The sequence below is a fragment of the Cebidichthys violaceus genome, unplaced genomic scaffold, assembly GCF_023349555.1.
Source record: "Cebidichthys violaceus isolate CVI_PGR_0920_01 unplaced genomic scaffold, fCebVio1.0.p SCAF_23, whole genome shotgun sequence".
NCBI lineage: Eukaryota > Metazoa > Chordata > Actinopteri > Perciformes > Stichaeidae > Cebidichthys > Cebidichthys violaceus.
This window is the reverse complement of record NW_027176406.1, coordinates 2,158,921-2,176,921: the sequence shown is the minus strand read 5'-3', so window position 1 is coordinate 2,176,921 and position 18,001 is coordinate 2,158,921. Positions and strand designations below refer to the sequence as shown.

At 44.2% G+C, this 18,001-nt stretch overlaps 1 protein-coding gene across 1 annotated transcript in view; it reads right to left on the bottom strand.

The window, feature by feature from the left end:
- The window catches only part of pvalb6 (parvalbumin 6), a 41,927-nt gene extending 24,507 nt beyond the window's left edge, over positions 1-17,420 (bottom strand). The window contains exon 1 of the mRNA XM_068718871.1: positions 17,144-17,420. The gene's annotated coding sequence lies outside the window, so the exon portion shown is untranslated. The remainder of the gene's footprint in view (positions 1-17,143) is intronic.
- Positions 17,421-18,001: the final 581 nt, after the last annotated feature.

Genomic DNA, 18,001 nt, shown 5'->3' with positions numbered 1-18,001 from the left:
GAAGGGAAGGTAGATCCAATGAGATGATGCATGAAAGAGAGAGAGTAAAGGGAGTGAATGGCAGAAAGAGAAGGAGCAGAAGGTGTGTTTGAGTGATTTCCTCCCGTCCCTCTCGCTGGGCTTTGGTTTATCATTCGTTCAACAGCGGTTTGTATGTCTCCCCTGCGTGCTTCGCAACATTAACAACACCTGCCAGGAGTCGGGACACACACACACGCATCAGGTCACCCTCTCTCAAACCACATCACACACACTCGCAGAGACACACACACCCCCACACACAGAGGATTTCGGTTGTAGTAGTCGTTGAACCGGGCCTGTCAATAAATGCTGCTGACATGGAATCGGAGGCGACAAACGAGGCAGGTGAGTCGGCGAGCGGGGAGGTGGGGGGAGACAAGGAGACGGACAGGGGGAGTAATTAGGAGAGGCATGTGGTGGGGAGGGGGATGGGGGGAGGAGACTGTAGAGATGAGACGGATAGCTGAGAGTAGAAAGGTGGGGTGAAGGAGGGACTCTAACAGGACAGACGTCCCCCCATCCAGTGACGAGTGTGATTCAACTGCTGTGATGAGACGGATGAAGGGCTAAACTATTGATGGCGGGGACCGGGCTTAAATGTCTCAACAGCTACTGGATAGATTGACAACACATTCTCACTCCCAACACGACGAATACCGACACTTTGTGTCTCCTTATAGTCATTTTTGAGTCTCTTTGTAGTTGCTTTGTGTCTCTTTATGGTCCTTTTGGGTGTCTTTTTGTTGTCGTTTGGTGTTACTTTGTGGTCATTTTGAATCTCTTTCTTGTTGGTGCGTATCTCTTTGACATTTTGGAGGTGAAGGCCAGGGGGGCCCTTAAACTTTGGGCCCCTGGGCCTGTGCCCAGGAGGCCTGTTCAATAATCCATCCATGGTGCTATAGTTCAAACTATGACGTTCTTAGGTACCCATGCAGTGTCAGTTTTGGACGTGGTGTCAAACGTACATGCAAAATGAACATAGGTTTACTTCGTTTTTTGGGGTTTATTTCACTTTCTTGTCGCGGTAACATCTGATTCCAGGCCACACGAATGTGTTCTTTCTTTCCGTCCTTCTGGGAGAAACATCTGTCTTTCAGCTGAGTGCTACCATCTGGCAGTTTCATCAAGGTCTCTGATGGTTTTCTCATCTCCCTCATTTTGCCATCGCACCATTCTCTATTCAGGTGAGACGAGTCCAGATCAGATGGTATGCTTCAACGGGTAGGTGTGTCGTTGCATCTCAAGTAGCTACCAAAGGCTTCATGTCAAGCAGATATCAACAAACAGCTCAGAGCGAGAACAAGAAAAGACGAAATGCATTTCCCCGGAAATGAAAATTCCTAATTGGTCAGTTATTTTTTTTACTGAGTTACAGTTAGTTACCGTAAATAAAAGTATCCTGAGAGGAAGCTTTTAAAAGCGCTGCTATGTTTTAAATCCAAACTTCCATCAAGCTTATTTTCATTTTTCATTTTTTTTATTTACTTGCGCAGTTAAAAGAATTTGATAAAAAATGTGGTCTTTTAAAACTGAATTTTTTACTTTAACCTTGTATCTCACTTCATTCGTTTCCATTTTACACCAAAGTGAAAGAACCAACCTGAGGAAAAACTTTCAACAAAAGGCTTTTCATGGGTTGCGTATTACAGAGTAATTACACACTGCGTCAGCCTGTCTCTGCCAGCTTCACATTTTAAAAGATGCTTATTTAGGGTGAGTGAGTTTGTGATTGGGGAAGGGGGGTGTCCTTGGAGCTTACTTTTATTCATTTAAAGCCAGAGTGATGATAGAGTAGCTCCAAAGTAGAGCTCTGAAATCAAATTGGGACTGGAGCCAGATTGGACAGCAGAGCTAAACTGTGACTAGCAACACTACGATGCTTTCCTTCCTGTTCTTTCTATTGTCTGTTTTGTATCTTATTTCAATTTCAGTGTGCTCTCATCTTCCCCTCCATTCTGGGATTTTGCTTAGTTGATTTTCTTTCTTTTTTTCTTTCATTTCCCCTCATTTGTCTGTGTTGCTCCTCTCCATCCTCTTGAAGCTGCAGAGACAATGTGTCCCTGCAACCCGAATCAACACGGCCATCTATCTCGTTGCCTCTCCATCCATCTTCTCCCTCTATTTTGGCTGTCCTTCACTGACTCTCTTTCTCTCTCTCTCTCACACACACACACACACACACACACACACACACACACACACACACACACACACACACACACACACACACACACTTCATCCTATCTCCCCATATATATTCATTTTACACTTTTATTTTGTCTTCTTACCAACACACATCTATGTGGTCTCATCATCCTCTTCCCCTGGCACATTTTGCATCCCCCATTCTCTCACCCCTAAATCCTTGATTTCACCACCCCCCCTCTCGTTTATCTCTCTCCCTCCATTCCTGTGTTCCTCCACTCGTCTGGCAGGATCATTTGGCCGCAGCAGAGGGGCTCTTGTGCTCCAGTTGTGGTGCATTGAATGATGACCACAGGAGGACCAGGATGTGGCTCACACACACACACACACACACACACACACACACACACCTACACACACACACACACACACACACACACACACACACACACACACACACACACACACACACACACACACACACACACACACACAGTGAGCAGCCAATGGCTCCATCATTGCGGTAACCAGCATTTCTCCTTTTGTCTTTCTTCTCTTTCCAGGTAAACTATCTGTCATGTTTTGCCAGTCAGCCTTTGCTTTAATGCCTGATTCAGATAATAGTGTTGTCACACTGTGACTAATACATGGGCTTATATAATATATAACTATGTATATGTAGTGTGTCAATAAGCGTGGTCCAGTCCTTTTGAGGTCTGAGTCTCCATGGGACAAATGCGTCTTCCATGCCGTCTCCTCGTCCAGGCCATTACTCTCTCCTCTCCTCTCCTCTCTCTTTCCACTCACATTCCAAATGGATTAATTCATCCAGCCGATTAAATAGGCCACGGCATCAATAGTTTTCAAGACTGCGCTATCATAATTTTGCCTCGAGGCTCAATGAGGTGTAAAAATGGCTATTATAACTTGTTGGGAGAGACAGAAGATTCATTGTATCTCGATGGGAGTTTGTGAATGGAAGTCATCTTTCACAGTAGAAATCAGCTAGACATTTTCAACAGCCGGGGAGAATTTCTGAATTAATTACTTTTTGTATTGATATTTGTGCGAGCTCGACTTGAGGGACAGATTTATGCAGTTTCTGCATTCATCACAAAATGGAAATAGCTCCATTGTTAGTAAGCTCAATCAGGCAAAGTAGATAAAAGGGTTTGAAATGCAGCAAAACAATGCGGACATGATGAATTAAATGTCTAATTAACCAGTCAACACCGCTGCTACAAAACACTTTTACTCACAACAGCCTGTGTCAAGTATACAAGTTGTTATTGCATCAACTTATTAGGTATTCAAGAGAAAATTGTACTTAACTAGCAGTGCAAAGTAGCTCTGTTTGTATCGTTGCATATACTTGCACTGGCCTTTTACTTTAGGGTGAAGAACGAGAGAGATGGACTCTTCTGCTGCTCCACAAAGCAGAAAAGAGAACAAGTTTAGGACGTACTGTATGTGACAAGGTTGGGAATCTTCTAGGGAATAACACACCACAACCTCATCTCCTCCCCTACAAATGTATAATAGAAGTCATTCTATCCCAATTGGCTCTTCCACAAACATTTTAAACCTGTTTTTATTTGCCTATTTGCATGTTGGAGCTGTAGGAAAAGATGTGCTGCTGAGGGTGAGTCTCTGCAAATCCTAAAGGTGTTTTTTACAGAGTTGGCTTTCATTCATCTTTTATACTCGCTTCAGTCCTTTCAGGGTTGCAGGTGGGCTGGAGCCAATCCCAGCATGCATTGGGCGAGAGGCAAATTATCCTGGACAGGTTGCGAGTCCATTTTTGGACTGTGGAAGGAAACCCACTCTGACCCGAGGGGATACCACTAAACAACATCAAGTCATTAACCTTGCATTTTGTTTTCCCCCGTTTTGAATATTGAACCGAATATGAGCCCATTGAGAACAGGATGTGATGTTTTCCCCATAGAATTTAAATGATACACATGCCCTTGACTTTGACTTGTGAAATGTCTGTTTCTAACACTTCTCGGTGATCTGTGTCAGCATCCTGCAGTCTCTTCCCTGCACCGCCTCATCCTTTTTACTGTCTTGCTCTCTTGTTTTATTCGTCAGCATTGCAAGACAGAGAGCCTGAAGACCAGGGTGCTGCTATAACACACACACACACACACACACACACACACACACACACACACACACACACACACACACACACACACACCTCAGAAATCCACCCACACACTCATGCATGCATGCACACTTAGAGAGCAGGTACTGCACAAGTGCACACATTTAAAACACACACACTTCACAACCGGACGAGTTACTGACCGGAAGAGTCAAAGCGCTGTCATACATACAAAGCTCATTTCAACATATCTTATCATCAAGATGTAGGATTTTCTTTGACACTGAGGGATTCATGCAATGGAAGAAAAAAAAGAAGAAAAGCGTAAATTTAAGGAGACATTCGCACTTTTACCCATTTCCTCACCAATTTACACTCTACGAGATAAGAATCTTTGTCACTGAAGGTGCGGCATTATAGAGGGGGTATTTACTGTAGTATCTTAAAAGAGCGGCGGGGCCATAGTGTATGGTTTTGTGTGAGTTTGTGTCTCCCCTGGCTGAAAATACTGCAGTCTTCGTCATGCCTGGTTGACTCACAGCAGTGTGATGTAAGGGCATATTCTCTCCTTGGCTGCTTTAAAGTGATGGAGTCCAGTTGCGCTGTGCTTTATTTAGGGAAGAGACTAAATCAAACTCGACAGACATTGATCGTGTGTGTGTGTGTGTGTGTGCTGCTGCTGTGGCACTTAGGGCAATACAACACAAAAAGTGTGTGAGCCCTGAGAAAATGGGGTGTGTCCAATGTCCCCTTCTTTAAACATACAGTGGTCTACACACATACACACACACACACACACACACACACACAATATGAAACATAGGCGTCCACAACCACACAAACAAAACACCCCTGGTCTTTTGGTGCCAATCCTCCCCTCCCTCCTCCTCCTCCTCCTCCTCCTCTCCCCCTGTACCTGCTTTGTTTTCTCTATTGTACTGATGTTGCTCTCTGCCAGCCGCCCCACGCTACAGAACAGCCTGAGTGAAGCGTTGACAGTGTTAGCGCTTCCATCGAGCAGACGAAGCGAGGGGTCATACGTGGTGAGTGGCAGACAGCCCCGTTCTGTTGACAAACTCTGAGGTCTGACTCACTGCCGTCTGCGATGGCCACGGGGAACCTCGCCTGGTTAAGAGTACCGGCTTACTACATCAGTGCCACGGTGGGAATATCCCAGGTCTCGTCGGTGTCGGGATGAAAACAGACCCTTTTGGTGTGCTGCTCAGCGGCACTTGAGGCGGATGCTTGTTCATGCAGGACACTCACTATGCCCCACGGATGCCTCTACATCCTGCAGAACTACACAGGGTTTACCTTCAAGTTCAGTTTGAGTTCCCTATTAGGTCACTGAAAGACACATTTGCATGGAGTTCAGTTCACCCATCACCAGGAGTACTACTCAGCCAGTGAAAACTGTTTTCTGTGGCTCTGAAAAAAGCTTTCCAAAGTTTGAACAGGGTTATTTTAAAAAGAAGGGGCATTTAGGAGGCAGGGTGGTAGTAATGAGAGAGTTATTGAGTGGCATTATGGGAAATCAGTGTTCCTGGAGCTTCTCACATACTACACCACTACAACTGATATCTCGGCCTCTGCTGCTTCGAGTTTGACCCTTTCAAACAGTCTCTTGCCAACTTCATTAAAGTGAAGTACTTATCATGCTTTAATGTAGTTTTGAGCAGGCTTTGTAAAGCGTACAGTATACTCCGTGGAGCTGGTGGGGCAGGCAGAACATTTGTGGGGTCAACGCCATGCCTGGAACCGGCCTTGCTCAGGACAGTCTGAGGATCAGAGGTTCTGGCTGAATCTTCTAAAACAAGGTCTGCATTAAGTCGAGGAAGGACCAGAATGACTAATTCTCCACCTCTCTTAAGCCCTCAAGAAAGGGCGTCGTCACACTCTGATTGGCCAAGAGCTGAAACGCACCAAGCTGCTCTCAGTACTTAATTAGGAGCCAGTAATCACACTCTACTCAACAGGTGATCTGAATAACCCTCCAATCAACTCAGAGGAAATGTGACATTCAGCTAAAATGAATTGGGGAAAAAGGAAATGACAACAAGTACCAAAGAATGAGGGACTGCTACAATGTGACTGAGCTGTAAAGTGCCTTCTTAATTTGTTGGGTCTCATCACCTGTCCTTCTTTTGTCCCTGTCAGATACCTGTCCATTCTGTAAACCTACAGACTATCTGTCTGAAGAAACGCCTTTAACATACTAATATAGACTATGCATCCGTTAAGCTATCCGGGGTGAAATCTGTCCTCAAACTATAAATCAACTATGTCGCAGGTATGGTGGGACTCCTGTTGAACCACTTGCATCAAGGAATTTGGCTTAAGATTGAGGACTGGCCAATGGTAAAAAAGAGCTGAAAGTTTCAGCCCTAATTCAGAAAGCAAAGGAGGATTTAAATGAATCACAAAGTGTATATATTATCCTGTTTAAAATTCAATTAACATACATCTTTTTTTTGTGTGTTCATTATCATCGCTTCTCTAGGCAATGCTGCATATCAGCTATATCAAGAGCCAACCCATATGACGAAACTGCATTCCCACTTACAGTTTTTTGGCGGGTTACAGTCACAGTGGTTAATGGTGTAATTGAAACAAAACTTGGTAGGCAACGAAACAACAGTACTTGGTTTATTTTAGAAAAAGATCATGTTTCGTACTTGTTTGGTTAAAACAAGTTACATAGCTTAAGTTATGTGAGTTAAGTAGACTATATATGCTACATAAGTGTAGTAAGTTATGTAAGTAAACCTACGTACACACGTTGTGGTTTCACACAGGACACGAACAGCTGTGTCGTGGGTGAAAGTCCCATGTTTGTTTGACTGTTTCATCTACGCCACCTCCTCCCTGTGTGGACTTGAACAGACTTTGATGAGAAAGGCATTTTTGATACGTCAAAAACAGACGTAATCAGGAAAAAAAATACATTTCCCTCGTTGTATGGGAATGTAATTTTAGGAAACCAGACTGAAGAGCTTTTGAATGATCTGTGCTTTAAAGACTTCTGAAGGGAAAAAATAAGTAGTTTGTATTTGTCCCAGGACACTGTTTCTCATTGCCCATTGTTTTACACCGCGAGCCACATCTGATATACCCTTTGAAAGCAGACTCATTTAATCAGGCAGTACCTGATGTTGTATTATCTTACTGGGAAAAGTCATATCAATCGATATTTTTGATCTGATCATGAAATCAAAGGACTCTATAACGTGAAAGGGTCACTCGTACTGTCGATCCCACTGAGAATCAACTCCCCACTCTGCAGCATTATGCAGCGTTCGGCCAGCATTGGGGAGGCGTTGTATCACTGTTGCTCGGAACAAACAATGAGGCAAATCTTTGACGACTATTCAAGAGGCTGTCCTTTATCAAACACATCTCCAGTACAGCCTCCTTTATCATCATTTTACCTTTTGTCTTTGTGTCTTTTCACCCTGTTCCTGTACCTTCCATTCATCTCTATATATTCTCTCCCTCTCGGCGTGTCTCTATTTCTACCTCTCTTTGTCTTCTCGTCTTTTTGTCTGTCGAGCAGCTTTACCACCTCATTGTCGCCTCCCTTTTCTTGCGGTGGGACGCATACACTCCCGTCTCCATTTTCTTCTGGCCCCCAGCATTATGGGCCACCCAAATAAAGAAAGGAAAACACAATTTGTATTCCAGGCCACGTCTGTGATGTGAGAGGAAAGCGGAGAGGGTGGGGGCGAGGAGTGGAGGGGTGTTGTTAAAGTCACAGTTTGAAGTTGGTTAAATTCATCGGACATAGAGTATCTGGGGGCGTTCGCCTACATTGTTAGCAGATTTCTTTCTTCTTTAAGGAGCGAAGTCTGACCTTGAGTCATCAAGGCAAAGCGACATGTAAGAGACTTCACTGTCATGCACTTTATATCATAATTATGAGTCCCACTTCTGCTGCTACTTGCAATTAGACATTCGTTTGAGTATTAGTCTTCCATCTAATTATGTGCGTCATTACACAAGTGGTTTGTATATTGACATGACATGACTGCACTGTGCTTGGTGGTTGTTTAGTATTGTTTGAATATAGAGTGCCTTCACAGTTGGATAATGATGCGTATGAGAGTCTGTGAGATTCGCACATCAACTCGAGCGCTCGTCAATACCCTTCTCCTCAGCGCTGCAACACGACTTGGTGTGCGCACATGCATTAGAATCTGCATTCGCTCGAGCGAGCAGCGCTGGGCCGCTCGAACGAGTGTGCGCACGGGTGCCAATTTATGCCAGTATGTGTGTGCTGCCCTGTATCCTTAACCCCGGCAGTGATGCCCGGTCAGCAGCAGCAGCTGACACTCTCTTGTCACTGACAGCAACTCCTGCAGTAAAAGAGAGGGATTGAGGAGGTGGGATGGGGATGGGAGGGGGGTGGAGGATGGAGCTCCATTGACCTTGCAGCAGAAAACCCTAACAGTCACAGCAGTAGAAGCACACTCTCGGCTGCTCATACACAAAGACAAGCGCTCCAAGAGGGGCATGCACATCAACTCACGCACTCTCCCTGTGTCTCATGTTCATTCTGGCACTCGGTCCACACTCTAGTGCTTGGGACTCGCCTCGGGCCCGCTTGCCGAGGCCAGCCTTCTTACAAAGCAAGAGAAAGAGTCGAGAGCAGGATGGAAGATGGAACGGAAGGCAAGGGGGTTGAGGATGGAATATGCACATTCACACAAAGGGAAGAAATGTGCAGCCATTCACAAAGCCACAAAAGACAGAGACAGTGTAAACACGGTATATCTTCAGGGGAAGACGTGAATAGAGTCTTGCATACTTGTATGACTGTACATGCTAAAAATCTCTATAAGCACACAGCTTCTTAACATGTAAGGTAATGTGTGTCATCACTTCCACAAAAATACACACACAAACACTCGTGACAAAAGTCAACTTCATAAGTGTTTGCCCCTCATAAAAGCATCGTCTGTTTCCAAACTAACGCCTCTCGCTGATGATAAGGCAGGCCTCAGCGTGGAGTCACCAGATTTAATATGACACTGAAGTGAATGGGAGCGCAATATGGGATGAACTGTGTAATTGAGTGCTGCTTCTGCTGCTGCCTTTTGTTCATCCTGCTGGATCAGATCACTGATATGAATTTCTGAATGAAAACGTCACAGTATTTAAACTCTTTGAGACGTATTTTATTGCTCACAACCCACAGAGAAATACCACGCAAGTTCAACCGTGTTCTTTGTATTTATTTTCTACAGAGGCACGGAGTCTCTGTCTTCCATATTGATCCGTGACAATGAGACAAAATGTTCAGACTTTTCGACGTGTCTGTAAACACAAATGCATACCTTGAAAGAACACTTTAGACATCTAAATGAATCCAGAACTGTAACGACAGACTCCGCCACTAACAATGACAAACTACTATGTAGAGAGGAAGTTTCAAATGGCTACTGATAGAATAGATATCTGCGCACTGTAGAATAAATGATACATTTTTTATTCACTTCATAACGTGTTCTTGTACACAGCAAACATGTGTACAAGAGAGAGAATGAGAGAGAGACACGGAGAGAGGCGGGAAGCAATGATGTTAAATCATCAGCTTTGGGTTCGGGCCAGCTTCAGGTCAGATTTGGGCCTAAAGCGTTGAGCCAAAGCCGTGACCAGGCTCTGACCCGAATGAATCAGTCCAGCTTCAGAGTCTTCCGGCCCACATTCCATTGGGAATGTTTCAGCATTGAGCCGAGTAGCAAAGTACTGTCGGCGATAATGCAGAGATTGCGCCTGTAGCGAGAGGGTGATGGGATGAGGAATGCAGATTACATTAAATGTAGACTCAGGCAATTGGAAATGAAGGTCAGAAGAAAGGGGGAATACGGGAAGAGGGGGAAGCAATAAATGGAAGAGAAACTTCCCCTGGCCTTCCTGAGGGGCGGGATGCGGCCGGGGAGTGATGGATATTGTTCACAATGAACGCTGCTTTCCACAACAGCGGCTCATCTCGCCTAATCTCCGCTATTGAGATGAGCTGTCATTCACTTCGTGGGTTTGGCGATGTAATTCCATCTGACCATTGACAGTTCGTTGCTCCACATTTACTTGAGCTGTTTCAAGATAACTCTGCTTTGCATACAGGGCACTAGGCCGGTACGGCAATTTTTCTTTTTCCCACTTGTGCTGCGCTGGGAGGCAAAAAACTTTTCTCTCACTTTGAATAATCCTACTTTGAAAACATTAGATGTGGAACAGGAAACAGGTGAAGAATTTTAAGTGGTGCTCCATTTTCAGAAAGTTATTTAGCGGATTTATACTTTGAAGAACACAACTAAAGATTAACCACTGGGAAAGGGGTGCAGCCTTATTGAGGGTTTTCTAAAATGTTAAATAAATGATTTACTTAAAATATTTATATATTATAGACTTAGGGTTTTTGAATACATAGACATTTGAAAAATAAAAAAGCTTATTGACTTTCTTGACAAGAGATAAATGAGAATACACTCAATCTTCTCATGTCTGTTAATATTCAGTAATATTTGCATGAATAATGGATTGTTTTTTGAGCGACGATTGTAGTGTGTGTGTGTGTGTGTGTGTGTGTGTGTGTGTGTGTGTGTGTGTGTGTGTGTGTGTGTGTGTGTGTCTGTGTTAACTACACCATAGTATTTTAGTTGAATTAATATTATAAAACCAACTGAAAGTTACCTTAAAGAAAGAACCACTGAGGAAGCAGATGTGGTATAATTCAGCACTGATGTTGCACAACATAACACAGAACAAAGTGACATGTGTTGACCGGGTAAACGTTTCACCTGAGGATTGATTCACTGCTTAAGAAAAATATTGTAACTCTAAAAATACTTGACTTTGTTCCCAAAAGATGGAGGCTTTAAGTGGCTTTCATAAAATAGGTCACATCATCATCCTATTACATTTTTCTTTTCTAAAAAAAAAAAAAGATCAAGCGCTAAAATAAGAAAAGTCTCAATCCATTTTTGCTCACGCTCTCTCCCATCTGACCACGGATTCGTTAATATTCTCATTTAAGAGGTCACAGGTTTTCTAATTGGAAGCGGCCTGACCTGTGACAGTCTAAAGTTAGTATCAACCTTTTGACCTTATTAAAAAATGCTTGCACTTCTGTCACCCCGGTTCTTAGAAACAACCCTTCAAATAGCTCGAACCACCTTTTGGACCTGAGTTCCCCCTTGAGGAAAAGAAGCGCTTTGCATGAAGAACATTTGACAAAAGGTGAGTGACTCTCTAGTGTGCATGTGAGGTTTTAAAAGAGGGTTAGGGTTAATTAAGCGCTAATGAGCAACAGCACAGAACACAATCAAACCAAAAGGTATTCATAGTAATGCAGGTGTTGCAATTCCTCCATAGGGCAACACAACACCTGAGAGCTTTTTTGGGTGCAACACCTTCACATGACCTCACAGAGTCCAGCTGAGCAACTGTCTGGCAGAACACTGTGCTCCATCTATCCCAATCACTTATTCAAATATTAGCTAAAACGCAACATCTGATGTTTGAATAGATGCTGTTCACTTCATGCTCATAATTCCTTATTAGCAGGTGGCTCGGTTCCAGTGCCGCTGCCACCCACTCAAACAATGACTCCATGAGCACAACGTTACCCCAGTGTCTGCAGGCACACACACACACACACACATATACACACTCTAATAAGCCCCAAACCGGCTGCGTCGGGCACGTTTTTCACTGATCATCTTGTGTATCAGCGCGACCATCAAGCGCTCTCCAGATGCCAGACACCTCGCACAGCATCTGCCCTTGACCTTGGCGATGAAGACTCACCGGTGACGAGCCCGTCTGCAGCCCTCTGTCTAGGCCCATTATAATATCATTTCTAAATGTGTGTGTGTGTGTGTGTGTGTGTGTGTGTGTGTGTGTGTGTGTGTGTGTGTGTGTGTGTGTGTGTGGTTGTGATTGGGTGGTGGATCGGGAGAGATTTGTGTTATCTGTGACCTGCTCTGCATCAGTGCACAGTTTGTATGTGTGTGCACCTGCATGAGCCAATTTGTATCAGTTTGCATCTGATGGGACGAGGTCCAGTGACCCGTGCTGCTACGGTATATCATAACTTGCGTGTGTTATCAACCTAGATGACTTTGCATGCAGCCCGATAAGCAAGTGCAGCATAAAGTATGCTATGCATGCTACACAAGCCCCCCCCCCCCCCCCCCCCCCCCCATTTCCCTTCTTTTCTTAAATCTGTCACCTCAGCAAAAAAAGAAACTCTTCCTCATTCTCTTTTATCAAAATCAGTGTTTTAATTAATGCATTTTAACAAGGGCCCTGAACACCGGGTTAATTGTGCTTTTCATGAGAAAATCAGCCCAAATGCAAATTGTCTCTGGGCGAGCTTTGTGCCGAGGCTGGAAACAGTGTTTTAATTATCCAGAAAACCTCTTAAGTGGTGGACAGACTGTAGTGACCATATGCTCAGCAGTCACAACGTATCTTGCGGTTGCATATCAGCTCACAGGTGGTGGAGGATGTGTAGAAAAAAAGGAGGAAAAGATCACAACTGATTCAAACAAAGGTTAAATGAGGAAAAGTAGAGAATGGAAAGAAGGAAGGAGAGAAAAAATGTAAAATAAAAGTCAAGATCAAAAGAAAGGCACCAAAGACAATGTTTTTTTTTATTTTTCCATTTCCCAGGATGTATCTTTCCATGGATGTTTGCCTACATAAGGAGCGTGCTGCCTCCTGACTACTCACAATTAACTGACCTCTCTCACCTATGATAACAAGCCCACACAAACAACCATCCCTCTATCTTTCCCGGTAAAATGGCCTTTCCCTATCCAGTCCGCCCACTGGCGGTCTTCCATACTCACTCACATTCACCGTTATGTATCCACACAACAATGCACAGCAGAGGAGAGAAAATAGACAACCAGAGGGCAATTGGCAATGTAGCACAAATGATAGGCTCCCAGACAATACGCATGAACACTCACACACTCACACACACACACACACCTACACCACAACTGCTAGGAGTGTCTTTTTTTCCATTGTGCGTGGTTTTGCATCAAGTCTGCATACAGGTCTGCACAATGCGTCCCAAGGTAGTAACAGATAAGGAATACATTTCTATGTGCGGTTTGAAAATACAAATTGTTTGTGTGTGTTTCTGTTCCTTTGTACATTTTTAGGAATGGCAACGTCGGCCTGCCCGTCGGTCGATCAACTTTGGTCCAGATGGAAACGTCTCACAACTATTGGATGGATCGCTGTGACATCTGTTACAGAGGTTCATTTGTTGTTTTTGCTTCTTTGTTTTTAGTGTACTGAGGTTGGCATTTAGAATTTAGCTTAAAGCACTGCGATACAACCTTGCAATGCTGCTAGCATGGCTGCAGATTCTTAGTCTTGTTTTACATTAGTGCCGATGCAATGAGATTCTTACATTTAAAATGACCACACCTAATAGTATTTAACATGATTTCACACTTTTTGATTGATTATTTTATTTGCGGTAACATCTGGGCAGATGACTGCATGCCCCATTAATGATAATCATTAACTACAAGGACTTTTAAAACAAACCATTGAAGCAAGCCATCTTTGGATCATTCACCTCATTATAGACTCAATCATTAGCCATTATGCGGTAGTACAGACAAAAGAACCAAAGAGAGAACGCATTACAGGAGTAGCCTGTACAGGAGTAGGAAAATGACTGGGTGGATTTAGTTTAAACATTTTGAACCTCCTTTTTGCAGAAATGAGTGTCAGCTTTTCCAAATGGTGAATTTTATTGTGACAATTTTCTCGTGACAACAATTTTTGTGTGTGGTTTGCCCCTGAACCGAACACAACATGGCTATACAAGAGTGGATACTGTGTTAGTGTGAAGTGTGTCTGGATCAGTATACTGTGATGGAGAGAGGGAAGTGCACGCACACACACACACACACACACACACACACACACAGATTAACACATTTTTATCTCAATTCACAGTCCATAAGAGCCTCCTCAAACCAGCATTTAGCAACACTTAGAGTATTTGTATATAGTCAGAGCGCTTAATAGGCCCAACTAGAGCACATGTTGTCGATACAAACACACATGTACATCCAATGAATGAATCCACAGTCTGATTGTTATGGTGCTTTATTGCCTTTCCCACTCGACCGGTCCCTATCCCACTACTGACACCGGTCTGAAATGTATCCTACACTGGTTCTCTACGCTTCCCTAAATGCACCAGTCACCAGTACAGCACAGCTCCACACACACATAAACATGCACACACCTTTCTTTCTTTCTCTCATTGTCCTTCTCACACACACTAATCCACACTTCCACCTGTCTGTCCCTATACCTGTCTGCCTCACGCAACTGATTCACACGCAAAACTCTCTCTCTCTCTCTCTCTCTCTCTCTCTCTCTCTCTCTCTCTCTCTCTCTCTCTCTCTCTCTCTCTCTCTCTCTCTCTCTCTCTCTCTCTCTCTCTCTCTCTCCATCCCACACCCAGGCTTCCTCCCCCAGGAGCATTATATCACACCTGGGTATTTCACACTCCACAGAGCTCCACGCTCGTTAAATCACTGATTTCCCATGAAATCAGGAGAGGATATGCCACCATGCATCACGCCTGACTTTTATATCTAATGGAGAAGTGGTGATAAATTTTAAGGCGACGTATGATGTGTGGGTTTGAGAGAGAGAAAGAGACAGAGACAGAGACAGAGAGAGAGAGAGAGAGAGAGAGAGAGAGAGAGAGAGAGAGAGAGAGAGAGAGAGAGAGACAGAGACAGAGAGAGACAGAGAGAGAGAGAGGAGAGAGAGAGAGAGAGAGAGAGAGAGAGAGAGAGAGAGACAGAGCGAGAGACAGAAAGAGAGAGAGAGCGCAACGAGCAGAAGGGAATGTCCAGAGAGGTGGGTGGTTGGTTAAAGTATAGTCTGTATGTCTTCTATAGGATCCTACTTGAGTGAGAGAAGGAGAATAATGGCTTCTTACTTTTATTCTCTCCTCTGTAGTGAGGCTAATAACAACTCTTGCCTTTCTTCTTGCCTCTCTTAACTCTTTCACGCTTATCTCTTGAGTGGTTCAACTCCTATCTGTCCGTTTCCTCATCTATGAAACTCAAGGATCGATTCTGGACCCCATTCCTTTTTCTATTCACATATTTCCCCAAGGTATATAGTATAAAAAATGTTCGCATACAGTATATGCAGATGATACACAATTGTGTCATCCTGTCAACCCTGCTGATACTTGAAGTGTGGCTGCCCTAGAGGACTGATTTGAAGATGTTGCATGACATATAACGTTCTCCATCCCACCAAGGGAGTGAGATATCATCAAGAGTGAGATAACATTTTAAACCTCCAGCCTGGATCAAACCATTTTGATCTGCCGTTGACACAGAAAAAGTTATTCATCCCATCTAGATTGTTGTGTGAATGACTTCCTCTTGCAGTTCTAATTTTCCCCTTACTCTGGGAGATATCTCAACACCTACTGCCTAAACTTTTCATCAAATAGCTGCCTTATTATTCCCATCTCTCTTTCCGTCTTTCTGTCTCTATACTGTGACCTGAGAAGGTTTCTCTCCTCCCTGTCTCACCTCCATCTCTCTCCCTTCTCCATCGCTTCCCTGCCTTTCAAGTCGATGCACCGACAGCTCCTCCCCCCTCCCCAAACAAATGTCACTTTCTAATTGGCCTGCATTGGCAAGGCAGGAGAGCGTTTTCGTTTGGACAGCTGTTAATCTAAGAGGGTTGCTGGTGGCAGTGAGATTGTGGCGGGGAGAGCGATGGTGGCGGGGAGAGGGATGACAATCTGGAGCAGCACTGAGAATGACGCAATGAGGGAGAAAGACGAAGTTTGAGTCTGGGGGGAAAAATCACCCCAGTCTGTCCACACATATGTCATTGTGACGCCGTGGAGTTGTGCCAATGTTGTTTCACTATACATCTCTCACCTTCTCTACATTCCTGTATAGTATGGACTATGTGATGTTAATGTACAAGCGCATACCCTGCAGTTTCATTCAAGCCTCTGCTCAGAAGCCTCAGCATCACCGCATAGGAATGTAATGGGATTTCATCCCCCTACTCCCCTTCTTTCTTTCACACACACACACACACACACACACACACACACACACACACACACACACACACACACACACACAGACACAGAGACAGAGACACACAATGAAGCACACACAGACACACAGCGCTCGGAGAACCAATCACCAGCTCCTGTTCTCAGGTCCTGTTTGTGAATGGGATTGTTACGGGAGAGGAGGAGGCAGGCACCGCTGCGTTTGTAGGCATGCAACTGCTTCACCGGGAAACATCAGCATCCCATTCTCATTTCTGAATTATTTCTCCCACTCTCTTCTGGCTGCTCTATAATTCATTTTCAATGTTTTGGTTTTGTTTTGTTTTTTCTCACGTCTTGATTTCGATTTTTGCCTTTATCTCCATCTTCATGAACTCTCTCTGTCTCCTTTTTGTCTTTTTTGGATGCAGCAGTCGATTGTGACTCCCTTTCTTTTTTCTTTCTTTTCTTTCATTTCTCCCCTGACACACCATTACCGTCATCATAATCATCGTCAAATAGTGCTGTTTGTTTCTTTTACATCTCTTTTCACTATGCTGTCATGTCACTCTGCCGTGTGCTGCAGAACAGCTGGCTTTCTCCACTACCCTTTTTATTCTTTTCTTTTCACCAGTCACTCCACCTGCCTCCTAAAGCAGCAGCTGATGCGTGTAAGGTTAATGACCACCAACACACACACACACACACACACACACACACACACACACACACACACACACACACACACACACACACACACAGACAGACATACTGTGGACACTTACCTCCAGTGACAGGGTCTTCGTCCCGAGTGCTTCTGAATCCTCAGTAGTTGAAGGAAGAGCGACGAGCTTGCGAGCTTCTGGCGGCTGAAGAGAAGTGAAGGACAGAAAGACAGAAAGAGGCAGAGAGAGAGATAAAAGACAAGAGAAAGCAGAAAGAGTGAAAGGTATAAAGAGAAAGAGAGTGAGAGAAAGTGGACGAGATCAGGCGGGCTGTGGGATCCAAGAGGAAGAGGAGGAGGGTGCTCTGGCTGGCTGGAGGTGAGATGAAGGGGAGAAAGAGAGGGAGGGAGAGATAAAGGAAGAGGGAGGGAGAGAGTGAGGGTGCGCTGGATTGGGATAGGAGGGGATTGTGTGATGTTTGAGGAGGAGGAGGAGGGATTGCAGGGAATGGAGGGAGAGGAAAGTTAGAGAGAGGGGGGAGGAAGGAAGGATAAGGATGCAGACACAGGAGAAATTCTGGTTGGAAGAGAGAAAGAGAAGAGGAATAACCAGAAACATTAAAAAAGGCAAAAAGGTAGACAGCATGAACACATATGTTCACACTAAAGGGCTTTGATTTGAACTCTGAACTCTATTACAACTGTGACCTTTCACAGCAACCAAAAAACACAAGTACAACTCATGTCCAGCCGTCGCATGCCGCCGGTTGCTGAAGACAATCAATTTCAGATTGGAGAAAATGTCCTTCCATCCATTAAATCACACTTTAATCCAATCCTGTGTTTGGTGTGTTGCAGTACGAACACAATGCAATTAACTTTGGAGCAATAACTTACCGGAGCCAGTGGACGAAGGGCTGGGGGGGCAAGAGAAGGTGAAAGAGGAAGAGCTTTTCTGAGAGCTGGTGACAAAAAATTA